Source organism: Psammomys obesus, unplaced genomic scaffold (assembly GCF_907164565.1).
Source record: "Psammomys obesus unplaced genomic scaffold, mPsaObe1.curated_primary_1811, whole genome shotgun sequence".
Classification (NCBI taxonomy): domain Eukaryota; kingdom Metazoa; phylum Chordata; class Mammalia; order Rodentia; family Muridae; genus Psammomys; species Psammomys obesus.
Genome location: NW_026590767.1, coordinates 8,638,669 through 8,650,227, shown reverse-complemented (window position 1 = coordinate 8,650,227; position 11,559 = coordinate 8,638,669). Strand labels below are relative to the sequence as shown.

Below are 11,559 nucleotides of genomic sequence, written 5' to 3'. Positions count from 1 at the left end.
CCTGCTGTGGAGGGCAGCCTGGGTTCCTGCAGGGGTCTGTCACCAAGGAGCCCCAGTGCAGAGAACAGTGCGCAGAGAGATCCAGTAGCAGACCTGAGTGATGATGAGCTCTGAAGGCAAATACTCCTGTCTCCAAGTAACAGACATCAGACCATCAGAGGATGGGAGAAGCTGAGTGGGCTGTCTAAAAGTAAGGCTGCTTCAGGGAAAGCTCTACTGGGTTAGATAAGTGAATGGAGTTGCCACAAAGATGCAGTGAGTTGTGGCAGGCAAGGAGATGGCTGGAGCACCAAGGCAGGGATGGCAGGAAAAAATGAAGTAATTTTTCCTCAAAGAAGCTGGAAATTGAGAGGATGTTTTTCTGTTTGGAGTGCTCCGATGTGACCTTAGCCTCCTTTAATTTACCTGAGAGGAAGCTGAGATTCTAGAAGTTTCTCAGACATCCATGAGGAGGCAGTGACTTGGCCACCATTATGTGCCTTCCCTAGTACAGACGGTGGCCTCAGACACTGCTTCTCCAGGACACCCAGACCACGTCCACTTGGTCTCCTTTGTGAACCATGTACCGTGCCAGCTTCCACCACAGACGGGCTCCCATACACACCAGGTGGCTTCACGGGCTATTCACGTCAGGCTGTTCTCACCACCCTCGAGTCTCCAGTTCTGCCTCTCTTCATCGTACTCATTGTGTCTTGTTTTCTCTTCCATCTCTCCAGCACCCATTTGCTCCTCCCGGTGGCATCTGGGATCTCTCAGTGTTTGAGGCCAGCCCAGGAATGGTCTCAGGAGTGCTACAGCCACCCATGCATTATGGCACCAGGCAGGGATCATCTCACGCGTGGTCTGCCCCCCACCAAGGCCGTGAAGCACCAGACTGGTGGTCATCTCAAGCCAGCTCCTTGTTCAGGCCCCATGGCACAGATCTGGCGGTCATGTTGAGCTCGCTCCTTCCCTGCGGCCACTGTCTCAGTTGGGGGTTCTTCTAGTCTCTGGCTTGATCCCCATCCTGAGAGCCCATTCAGGCCTGCCAGGTGGTCCTCTCAGGCTTGCCCTTTTCAGGGAATGTTAGGCCACTAATCACTCAGGTGTTCCTAAGTCAGAATGCTGAGCACAGACAGAGCTTCTCTCCGCTCTGCTCCCTACGGATGCACACGTGACACAACAGCCACACCTGCAATGCAGAGCTTGGGGCAGAGCTTGATGGTTTTAAACCACAGAAATTTGCCTTCACACTCCTGGAAATTAAAGGGCCAAAATAAAGGTGGTAGCAAGACTGGTTCCCTGTAGAGACCCAGAGGCAGGGTCTGACCTGCCTCTGTCTAAAAGCTACTGGCCCCTCTGGTTGTTCCTGGGTTGAAGTTTAACTATAAGCTATCCCCCAGCCTCATGTTTACACACTTGTGATACAGCACATCACTGTTTACTTTGGGTTACACAGGTAACCAGTATCAGCCATTTCTTACTGACTAATAGGCTCCTTGCTGTCCAGTGTTATCCACCTTGGCTCATGCCAGATCTCCACAGTGTATAAACATGTAATCTGAACATAAACTGGGCCTTGACAGCCCTCTGTTTCCCACAGTGACTATGCTCAGGAATGTAGGTTTCTGTTACTCCAAATGCCATGTGGGAATGATACATGAAAGTTGTGGGGGTTTTTTTATATAATAGTAACAGAACAAAGAAAGTCCTAAATAAATGCACTTTTCAAATGCATTGCTGGGAATATCAGGTAAGCAGGACACAGCAAAGCAGATAAACCTGTTATTGTCCCAATTACTACCTGATGACATTCTTAGCTTTGAGTCAGTGGGAGCCAGGGATCTGTTTGTAAATCCTAAAGAATTTACTTATTAGTCATAGGGCATTATGTCAGACACAAAGGTGAGCAACGAGTGACCATCAGGGACGTCCCAGGGTAATTCTGGCCCTAAACTGTAACTCTCCAGCTCTCTGTGGTCAGTCAGCAATCTCTCTAGAATGTTTAACACTGATGTGGCTTTTTTCTGGCCACCTCACTTCATACATCTTTGTGGCCAGGGATTACTATTTCAAAATATCTGATGAAATCCTCTCATGTTTTCCCTTAAACACTTCCACCTGGCTCTTCCCCCCTTGACCATGTGCATGGTTGACTGTGGCATGGGGGTCCTTCTGCAAACCCTTTGTTTTTCCCAGCCTAAAGAATCTCTGTTTGTTATTTAGGATGAATAACAGTTGAATGACTTCTCACTCTGGCCTATTTTCTAATTCGGGCTCTCCCATTTCTTTCCTAATTACCTCACCTCTAGATTAGACCCTTCTGTGATGAGGCTGTCTGCTTGCTTAAATCTCCCAGAGAAGTCAAAGAGAAGCTGTGTGTATCTGTGGCTTGGATATTTCTACAGCACCTGAGATAAATTATACAGGTAATGAGCTGGGCTCGCGCCATCCCTGTGGCTGGTGTCCCTCGTAGGCTCCAGGAGGAGGATAGAGAATGACAGACACTCTTGCCTTGTGGAGCCCCTCCAGCGAAGGAAGCTGTACCTTACCCCTGTCCACCCTGTGACTCTTCACCCCGTCACTCTGAACACAGCCAATATTGGTTATCTAGGCAGACCCCCACACACCCCAACATCTGCCCAGTGGGATCCAGTCTAGGTTGGCAGCAGTGGTTTGACCTGCTTCTGAGGAAATCGCTTGAACACTCTAATCAGAACTAGAGATTAGTCAGCTCTGGAGCTCTGGTTTCATTAGCCAGCAAAGAGCAGGGTTCGGCCCAAACATCACAGTAAACCAGGCTGGTTTAAAATAATATTATACCCCAAAGTCTCCTTAGTGTAGGCCACAATACTTTTCTGCTTCCAAATCTTCAAACATGCAGGCTGATGTAATCCTACCCTCTTCTGAGCTATTGCCAGCTAACAGCAAAATCTTAATTTCATCAAATCTTGAAATTTTCTATTTCCTACCCCATTAACACTTTAATGAATAGAACAGGGCCCCGGGGCTCCATGCAATCTTAGGGAGAGGTCGTCCCCTCTGGCTGGTGAGAATGGGAATGAAAAGCCATGTACCTTTAGTCTGGGGACAGGGAAAGGGGTACATTTTAGCAAATTCAAGTCCCAGAACACGTTCTTTTTCCCTTCCATATTAAGCGAGACCCCACACAGGCAGAGTGACCAGTGAAACCAGACAGGTCATAGGTCACAACACGGTCGGTCACTCCAGCAAGACTCCAGAACAGGTCCCCCGTGGCACTGTCCCCCACATGCAAATGGGAATCCATAACTCTGATACACCTGCTCACTAAGGCATTTGGAAGAATTTGTGATGAGTAGGATGACAGCATTAGAGGAATAGCCCCGTAAAACCAAAAAGGAATCCTATCAGTCGAACACAGACACTTCGTGGGAAATCCACCCTGTTTGTTGAATGAGAACTTAGTCAGCAATTTTTTTTTTTTTTAAGATGTGGCGCCAAGAAGGACTTTACAAAGAATGAGATACATCCTTAAATTGTGGAGAGAATGGCAGAACACTGAAAGACAGGAAGGTTTAGCTTCCTGAGCAGGCTTTCTCTCAGCTCACTAAGCCAGGGATCAGCCATGTAGAAAACTGTCTCCTCAGGAATCCCAAAGGCCCGACCGGAGAGGCCAACAGAGAAGCCAGGGGCTGAGGGACTGCAGGTCTGTAAATCTCCCATTAGCAGCAGCCGAGGAGGGGAGACTGCAAGACAGCGTGGTGGACAGAAATCTAGGTTGCACTGGCAGAAATCTAGGTTGCCGCAATTTGCATAAATGCATAAGTTTGCACAGCATGTTCAGTTGTTGTGGGCCAGGAAGGCTCTGTTAGGACTCCTACAATCAGGGTATCTCAGTGTTATGCATTTTAAGTGTCCCATCTTGCTGGCTCTGGACCTGATTAAGAGGAGTGCATCCTGGCCCTGGACACTATAAGGGACATAGTACATAGGGTTGGCCCTTTGACAGTCAAGCTCCTCACCCACCATTGTCAGTGGCCAGACCCTAGGCTCTACAGTCTCTGCTTCTGAAGAGCCAAAGGAAGGTATGTGACTGCATTGCATCCTCAAAGTCCTCTGCCCCGACCCTGGCCTTTCCTTCCTCCTCTGTCTTCCTTCTTCAGCAAACTTCCTTCTGCAGCATGGGGTCTGTACCTTTCTGATTGCTGCCAAGGAGATTGGAACTTGGAGAAGTGTGAGGATTTCTCAAGACAGAATGAAAAGTGCTGAGGCTGAGCCCCAGGCCAGAGTTCTTCCTTCCCTGAAAGGAGCCTCCTGTCTCAGCATCCAGATGTGGTAAATGATAGTGCTGGGCCCTCTACACCCTCACATTCCTTTGCCCGGAAGCCTAGCCACCTTCGTTGGCTCCAAGATCCTCCTGGGAAAGGGACAAGCTCTCCCCTGTAGAAGCTGCAGGTAGATGCTGTGGAAAGCAAAGGATCTAACCATCTCCTGATCATGCTAAACTCCAGTGTTGCTAAACTCACTGTCATTCTGTTCTCCCATCTGTGCAGGCTACAGTAAGCTTTGCTGAGGTCCTTCTAGCTGGAGCAGGGAGGAGAGAGCTGAGCAGGTAGGACCCTGCTCAGACGCTACCAGCAAGTCTGACAAAGCAGGAAAAGCCTTCAACATGAAGAAACCTCATCAAGATGAACAGGCCTCCCATGCTTTGTGTGCCTGAGGAGAAATTCCGCAAGAAAGTATCCCAGGATTTTACCTCCTCCATCAAAGCCCAGGGCACCAGCATGGCTTACAGTGAATGATTCTCTACCCCTCCTCCATCTGACACCCAGTCTTCTCCACCCCCTACCAGCTGTCCACCCTCACTCAGGATACTACTAGTTCTCCCTGTTTTGTTGCCTCAGGTTCCCAAAAGACTTTTCTGCACATCCTGTAGCATCTACTCTCCTTAGACTCCTGGGATTGCTCACCCAACAGAACAGAACCAGCAGTCCTGCCAGCCTGGAGGCTACATGCCCCTGGCATCCATGATCCTGAATCTGCCTCATCACCAGCTGACCTCCCAGCCTTGAACCCTCGCTACTCCCAGAAGTTAGGGTCTCCGATGCTATTCTGTCTCCGGGGATGCTATTCTTCCAGGTCTCCCCACGACTATTCCAGTCACCTCCCACACGCCCTTGTCCAGATGTCATTTTTCTCTGCTGACTTGGTTATAAACCACAGCTGGAGTATCACTCCTCTGGCTTTCCTCTAATTGGAATGTGTGGGGGTTGGAGTACAGTAGGTGATATTGTTCTTGTTTGGTCGTCTTGTATCTGCCTCCCACATTCACTGTGTGAAAGCCGGGTAGTGGCTTGTCTGACATTTGCAGATGTTTTCTAAACCTTCACAGCAGAGCCTCATGTTCTAAACCTCTACAATGAGCCTCTTGTTCCAACCACCTACAGCAAAGCCTTGGACATCATCAGAGTCCAGTAAACATCTGCTGTGTGTATAAATGTTCATCATGAGAAACCTGAGACCAAATTCACTTTTTAGACATCCAACCTTCTCAGGAAAACTAATGAATCAACAGATGTGTGCTTGGCTTTCTCCTTCTCAGGCCCAATGTACTTGACACAGACAGGCAAGTGGAGCTGCCAGAACTCTGCTGTGCCCAGGATTTGACTAAGCTTCCGGGCCCATTTCAGCTGACAGCAGTCAGTATCAGTTTCTTGTCTTAAGCAAGCTGTGAAGTCCTGATGCCAGTTTGGGAAGATGGGTTAGCAGGACGTCCCTGAGTTTTTCTCTCAAATCCATCAAGTCAGCCTAGCTGCCCACGGCCAATGGATCAGTGAGGTCTATGAACCCACTTGCCTGAAACCAAGCCTGCAGCATCTTCCTCTGCCACAACCCCACCATTTTTGAACTCGTGTCTCAATTGTCTCTGTCCTCTAGTGTCAGGCTAAACCCACTGCATCCATGACAGCACCCTCTCTTCCTGTCTGCCTTGCTCATTTCTGAGAAGTGGTTTCACTCTCAACTTTAGCTTTCTCAGAAACCAGGATGGGAAGAGAAGTCAAGACACATAGACCCCTACTTCCAACCTGTGCCAGGCAGGAAAGGGGACCACAAGCAAAGGGTTTGTGGTGGGGAAGATGGATGAGCTCTGGGACCTTAACCTGAAGTGGTCATATGCATTGGCTTCTGAAGGGTGTCCTTAAAAATCACCACAAACTTAGGGTCCTCTGTTTTCATGTATGTGTGTGTATGCTAGGGTGCGCCTATGTATGTACACATATATGTGGTGCCAATGGTTGATGTTGGGTCTCAGTCACTCTCCACTCCACTTTATTTATTGAGTCAGGATCACAGATTCGGGTAGCCTAGCTATCCAGATTTCTCTGGGGTTTCCTTGACCTCATCTCCTGAGTGCTGGCATTACAGGCAGGCCTCCGACGCCTGCCCGCCTTTTCATGTGGGTGCTGAAGGTCCTAACTTTCCCTCTCCTGCTTGCATGGCAACAGCTTCACTACAGCCATCTTGCCAGCCCAGACTTAGGATTTAATGTCAAAGGTTTCTCACAAATCTAGAATCCATAAGCCCAAAGTCTACAGTTGGTGGGACCTCAAAGGGTCACACTCCCCAGGAACACTCCAGGAGGTAACCCTGAGTCCCTTTCCTTGGTTTGTGACTTCATCACTCCAATGTACCTTTATCATCACGTGACCCTTCCTTCTACATTTGCACTCATTTCTCCTTCTCCTCCTCCTCCTCCTCCTCCTCACAAAGACTTGTCGTTGCATGGAGGGCCCAGATAACCCAGGATAAGCTCATCTCAAGTTCCCTGTCTAGCTGAAATTAAGTCATATCTTGAGATTGCATACAAGACTTTTGGGAGCCACAATACAACTTACAGCAATCCACCTTCTGCTCCGTAAATCTGCATGTCTATTCCTGGTGGTAACTGATGATTCTCTTAGTCTGAGGTGTCCTGCCATCAGGAGGGAAGCTATTACCCACCCAACACAACCATGCAGCTACTTGCCAGAAAGCACCTAGGAAATCAAACAGAATCTGCAGCCCACAAACACAGACCATTCCCATAAGATCCCAGAGCTTTCCATGCTGACTATATCACTGCCTATGCCAAATAGAACTTCCACCAGAGTGGGACTTGAGCACTTGCTCATGCAAGAGGCTATGGACAGCTGGGAGAGACAGTGGTTGAAACAAGCTCACAGAGTGTGTTTGTGTTTGTGTGACCATGACTGGTCCTGTATGGTAAAATTTGTGCCTGCGCTTGACATGTTCACATGTTCACAACTTTATAAAGTTGCTATGCAACTCTAAAGACTAGTTCAGAAAAAAAAATAAAACAACCATAAATAGCAAAATAAGAATGCTGCCTAAAAACCAGTCCCCCACTTTGTTTCCAGCTGGTTTCCATATGACTCCATCTTTCTTGGAAAATGTCAAAGCTGTCCTACTTAGAGACAGCTGTGCTCTTTTCTGGAGCTCCCTCCTGCCTCCTCTTTTCATCTGTCTTCTTCTTCCTCATTCTCTCTCTCTCTCTCTCAATCTTTCTGCCCCCCCCCTTGCAGCAGCCTCATCTTTGCCTCATTCCTTACTGGCTCCTTGGTCCCCAGTGCCTAAGCCCACCCTAAAGTCTTTCCCTGGTGTGGACAGCACATTCCTCAAGGGGAGGTTTGCACAGCTTCCCCAGACAGCCCTCATCTCCTCAAGAGGGACTGCCTTGTCAGGTACCATGATTCCCAGGTGACACTCAAAAGAAAAACAGCCCATTCTTGTCCCCAGTCATGGAGCTTCTGAAGCCATCCCACAAGCCAGTGACCATTAATGTAATCCAGGGCTTTCTTGGGACTCACCCACCTATCACCACCCACCTCCCGCTGTAACTCTCCTATTCACCCTCTCCCCTACATGGGGTCCCAGCTCCTATGGCCATGCTCAGGGCCAAAGGGGAGGAAAGATTAAAGGGTCTCTCCATTAGACTCCAGGTGAGCCAGCCTTTGAGAAGGGAACATGTGGACCTGTATGCTGGAGCATGTTGTCCCAGATGCAGCTGTACTAGCAATGAGCTGCCCCTCTGGAAATCCAAGACATGGATAAGTTATTGCAAACCTGGGTGTCTGGAACACTGTGTTGTGGCTTTCCCCAAGCCTCCTACTGCGTACACCACCTTTATGAGCAGCTGTATGGCCCTGGCTGTCCTCCAGAGAGATGAGAGAACACTAAAGCTCCATCCTGGTTGAATTAGTTAGGATTTTATAGAACAGAACAGATCGGATGAATACACACCAACAGGAAATTTATCAGTTAATTTACACAATATGTTCAGAGCAGTCCAACAATCTTTCTCATACCAGAGAGGCCGGGCACCCAGTAGTTTCTCAGTCCACAAGGCTTGTTTCTCTCAGCTATCCCAACCTAGTGCTGAAGGCCCAAGGAATTCCTGCGGATCTGTTGTTCAATCCACATTGGAACCCCAAAGAAGCTGGCTCCAATGTTAGAGGATGAATCAGGAGCAGCAACAAGGTAGATGAACTTGCCAGTGAGAGTGAAAATCAATCAAGCAAAGGATCGAAACCTTCCTTCCTCATGTCCTGTTATCTGGACCTATCAAAGGTTCTGCCCATATTTAGGGTGGCACTGCCTACCACATTTAACAATCAAGACTATCCCTTGCAGACTTGCCCACAGGCCAGCCTGATCTAGATAATCAATCCTCAGTAAGATTCAGTTCCCAGGTCATTCTAGGCTGTGTTGACAGTTAAAACCAACCAGCAAGGTTCTCTTTAAAGAATCACTTGTATTTGTCACCATCAACCCCTTCTTTCCAGGCAAGAGCCACAGACTGGCTACCATCTAAGAATGCCAGCTCAGGAGACCTCTTCCTCTAGCAAAACACACAAATTTGGGTCAAAGAAATGAACTTTTGAAAAGAGGAGGGAGCAAGAAATCTTTTTTTTTTTCTAATTTTAAAACTATAATTATTTAATAATTTTTACATCCTGATCCCAGCCCCCTCACTCCTCCCCTCCAAGCCCTGCCCTTATACTTCTTCCTCCCCCTACCATTCTATTCTCTCCTCAGAGAAAGGGAAGCTCTTAAGGGGTACCAACCCACCTTGGCACCTCAAGTCCCAGCAGGACTAAACTATTCATATTTTCTCCCACTGAGGCCAGACAAGACAGCCGAGGAGGAAATCTTGGTGGAATAGGCCACCCTGGGTTCGGGAGAAAAGAGCCCCCACCACTCCTCAACAAATGGCAGGAAAGGAGGCACAGCCAGCACATGGCAGCACCCGAGCTTGGCGCAGCTCATGAAATGCCACAGCAGTTCCAGTGTGAAAACTGCAATGGAGGCAGAAGCATTTGATTTCAATTCTGTAGGAATTCGGACAAGAGCTATACCTAAACTTCCAGAGCTCAGTGGTATATGGCAAGTCCAGTGGAAAGAATATCCCCCCAGCTTGGTCACAATCCCCGTGCCATTATAAAGCTGTTCAAGCTCAGGGTTCACATGGGTGTGGCAGGTCCAGAAGAGAGATCATGGCTTGGACACCATTCTAGTGCTGTTATGAAGCTGTCATACATGTCTGAACATGGACACCCAGGGCTAGGCAATCTCCTCATGGTGATTGACAAGCAGGTGTCAGTGGCCAGCCTTCAGCTTCCTGGAATCATTGCTTGCCCTTGACTCCACCCTGGAAGCCTCCCCAAGGTGACTGACAACAAGCAGGTGTCAGTGGCCAGGCTCCAGCTTCCTGGAGATGTTGCTTGTCCTTAATCTTGTCTTTGGCAGCCTCCCAAGAAAGATGCAGCTAGCCTCCAACATAAACTTTAAATGGTCCTTAAAATTCCCTATTACTTTAAAATCAGAAACAACAACAACAACAACAAAGCTCTTTATCTTATTTGTTTGTTAATTCAACAATTATTTATCCGGTACCTACCATGCACCCCAAGCCAGCGCTGTGTGGTGCCGCACTGAGTGGAAACTGAAAAGGTACTGTGCTTGTTTAACTCAGACAGAATCAGCTCGCCTGCTTGCCCCATGCCTCCTAAAACAAAGACAGGGAGGTAGAGCAACACACACGCCAATCTCCATGTTAGGGCTGGAGCCTGCAGCAGGTTGAGGAGAAGGGACAGGGAAACATTCCCTGCTATGGGGTACAGTAGAAGGCTGGTACAACTGCGCAGCTCAGGGCCATGGCTTCAGTGGCACAGCTGGCAGAGTATGAGGGGACACAGTAGAGAGGGTCCTGGTGGCTGCACTTGGTAAAGCCTCAGGAGATCAGGGTCTCAACAGCATTATGACACCTGAAGTTGTATCCAAGGGTCCAGGAACAGGCAAGACAACCAAGTCACCAGCAAAGTCTAAGCTAGTGGTTCTCAACCTGTGCCTCACAACCCCTTTGGAAATCTAATGACCCTTTCACAGCGGTCACCTAAGATCATTGAAAAACATAGATATTTACATTTTGATTCATAACAATAGCAAAATGAGAGTTATGAAGTAGCAATGAAAATAATGTTATGGTTGGGGGTCACCACAACGTGAAGAACTGAATTAAAGGGTCACAGCGTTAGGAAGGCTGAGAAGCACTGCTCTAAGCTGTGTTCAGTGTGTCCCCTGAGATGGCTATTAGGATCAAGCAGCCATTCCTCTAAATGCAGAGCAACCTTCATGACCTTTGTGATGGGATCACATGAAAAGAGAAGCCAGGCCCTCCCTGAACTTTGACACATTGACCCTAGCTAGCTGAGGTCATGACCCTATGACCTTTCCTGAGCAAGGGAACCTTCCCATACGTCTGCCCGACTGCAGGTCTCTACATGGCTGTAGCCTGTGTGTCCCCAATTGAAACTAGTTTCTTTAATTTTAGAAGTAGTTAGGAACTAATAAACAGTTTAGAGGGGACATAAAGACACTGGTGTGGGAAGGACCTGAGGTGATAGCAGGAGCAGCAGTGATGCTGAGGAGGGACACAATGTCCTTAGGGCTCCAGGACAGTCATGGTAACCTTCAGTCCTGCCACAAAGTGGGCTGAGTGGACCGCAGACCAGCAATCCAGCGGTCAGCCGGGAAGTAGAATTTGTGTAGCATTAATATGGGTTGTTTAACACTAATACGTTGGTTCAAAATAATTGCATAGTGGTCACAACTAAGCTGGTTGTTAACAACAGTAGCAATTGAAAACTGTTTGGTATTCATAAATATTAATAATAACTAATATTAATTTTAGCTTTAATGGCAATGCTAATGATATTGTAAATAAATAAAAGGCCAGGAGGTCCTATATCAGACATAAACATCGCTTCCTGGAACCCACGCTGTGAATGGCTCTCCTGCGAGAAAGGAGGGAAGGCTGGCTTCGTGGCTTTCTATCCTTTCTGCGCTGTGACAGCATGACTGTCCCAGTTTAGGCAGAGTGATAGAGTAGCTACAGAAAAAAAAAAAAAAAACATTGTCAAGGTCTTAATACCTGACTCAAATTAGGCACCAGAACAAGAAGACAGGAGACTCATATGTCATGGCAGAACCATCTGTCAGAGGCCAGGGTCTCAGGCTCTGTTCACTCCCATGCTTGAG

At 48.0% G+C, this 11,559-nt stretch overlaps 1 non-coding gene across 1 annotated transcript; it reads right to left on the bottom strand.

The window, feature by feature from the left end:
• Window positions 1–1,061: 1,061 nt before the first annotated feature.
• LOC129678254 (small nucleolar RNA SNORA17) lies at window positions 1,062–1,195 on the bottom strand. Its single transcript, XR_008720336.1, has one exon. It is a non-coding gene; the product is annotated as a small nucleolar RNA SNORA17 (small nucleolar RNA).
• Between the last annotated feature and the right edge of the window lie 10,364 nt (window positions 1,196–11,559).